Below are 2,414 nucleotides of genomic sequence, written 5' to 3'. Positions count from 1 at the left end.
GAGGGGTTCATCTATCCTGGATCCCCTGTGTGGCGGGCTCTTATCTGTAGCAGTGTGCATGCTCTGGTCTAATGCGATTTGTAAGGTAGAACGGAGGTCATGTTAGTGGGGGCGGGGCGAGGGGCTTTTGGCTTTTGAGTTATGTTTGTGACCCTAATTATTAGAAAACAAGGAACTAAAATTGGAGTAAATGTGCAAAAATTATATCAAAATTTAAAATGTCTATCTTCTTACCTGTATATACACCATAACTGCCATATTAACATTCAATAAACATACTGAATATTTGAAAACATGACTACATTGACCATAAAAACTAATTGTCTTCTTAATAGGAAATGACTAGCATCTTTCAGCCTTCATCTTCTTTCACCTTACTGCTCCTTCAATTACTGCCTCTGTCTTCTTTTGACATTTCAAGATTGAGGGAATACTTTAACTATTGAGGAAATATTTTTACTGTATAAAAATAATGAACTAGCAAACCATGCAGCTACCCAGGGAATCAAATTCTGCTTAACAATCGGCATTTCAAGTTTTAGTTTAAAAGCCACTCCCTAAGGCCAGATTCTTTAAAATGCTTAAATTATACATGAGATTGAGAGATATGACAATTTGTGAGTGATTCCATTATTCTATGTTTATATATGTCATGCACATATGTACATATTACAATTAACACAAGATTGATCCCTCAAATAAAGCCTAATACATTTAAGGTTTTAGAGGCAATTTCTTTATGGCTTATTTTCTTCAAATCATTTTCTGCAATTAGGCTTTCTACTTTTGTCAATTCTATTTTTCTCCTATGTTTCTTCAGAGTCTCTGTTCTTTACAGCATTTTTTTTACACAAACTAGCTTTCTTTTCATTAATTCCTCCCATTCTCTCTTTAAGGATGATTTTTAGCTAGTCTCCTTTCTCTTACAGTTGATGTCCTAGTCCTTTCAGTGGCATTAGCCACTCTCAGCCTCTTTTCAAACCACTTTTTGAAATTCTGATTCACCCTTGATTTCTTAAAGGTAAATCCTATGTTTTTCTCCCCTCTACCGTTGTGTTTTACACAACTGAATCATCATCCATCTGGAAAGATACTTTCTTTGCCTTGTGCTGTAAGCTTTTATTCTAATTTATTGCTGCCTCGTGGATAACCACCGGAACCTCTTTTCATTATCCTTTCCTATCATCACTCTAAATTTTAGTTTTTCCAAAGCTTCAAACATTTGATTAACACAAATAATATTTATTTATATTTCTTCTTTGACCTGTTTTACATAACTTAGCATTAATTAGATGGATGGATAGATGCAGTAACATTTTTTGGAAAATGATGGTAATTCTAAAAATTACCACAGTGGTTAAATTTTTTATTTTTATTGTGTGTTCCTCAGGGTTCTAGATCTGAGACGTGCACTTGTTCTTTATAAACACTGACAATTGTAGAGATTTTAAAGTAACACCAGCAGTGGTGGAGACTTTAGCTAATCTGAAGAGATAAAAGAGAAGAAATAGAAAAATAACTTTTTCTTATAGTAATTTAATGCTACATAATCTCCATTCAAGTACCATGTAAACTTATTTCCTAAGCTATCAACAGAATTCTACTCTTGTAAACAGTTACAGATTTTGAAACTCAGAGGGGCATTTTTACTCTGCCCTGCGTAGTTGCTATGTGTCAGCATGAACTTGATGGTAGTGCTCTTGGTGGTTTATCAGTGAGAAGCACTAAATTACTCCTAGATGTCAAGGTCTTGGTTACTCAATTTCATGAAGTCTGTGCTCATCCAGAGTATCCCCAGCATCTTTTCGCCTATATTAAGTTAAATTAAATTTGTATGTTACACAAAATATTAAAGTAGATCTGTAAGTTACCCAAGATATGAATAATCTTATAAAAAACCATATATCAAGAGAAATAAAAAATAATATGAGTTAAATTCCATGCACACACATAAATAAAATAATTTAGAAAGAAAATCCACAGGTACATAATTACTTAAGTAAGATTACTGATGAGTTCTGGTTGTTGAAAATCATATATGGAAGATGGATAACAACACATACAAGTGTTTTTTTAAAAAATCATGGACAGTGTACATTATAAAAAATACATTTCTAATTTTTCCATACAAAGAAACTCAGAATATTTTCTTACAACATGCCTCTACACAATCTAGTTTAAAGCACCTGGAAAGATCAGCTTGAAAAGAGCCCGTACCAGAGACAATGAATTCTGCTAAAATTGAATCAACAACAAATATCTAATTCGTGGTGAAGCATAGAAGAAGAATTATGGAATGAATTCTTGGGGACAATTACTCAAAGAAATTTACAATTTACCAATGGATAACCAATATTAAGAAGGGAGACCATCGTGTTGAAAATGAAACCTACAGCAGTCGACTATTGTGTTAG

Source organism: Tenrec ecaudatus, chromosome 7, assembly GCF_050624435.1.
Source record: "Tenrec ecaudatus isolate mTenEca1 chromosome 7, mTenEca1.hap1, whole genome shotgun sequence".
NCBI lineage: Eukaryota > Metazoa > Chordata > Mammalia > Afrosoricida > Tenrecidae > Tenrec > Tenrec ecaudatus.
The sequence above is the reverse complement of the archived record's forward strand: the minus strand, read 5'-3'. Positions refer to the sequence as shown.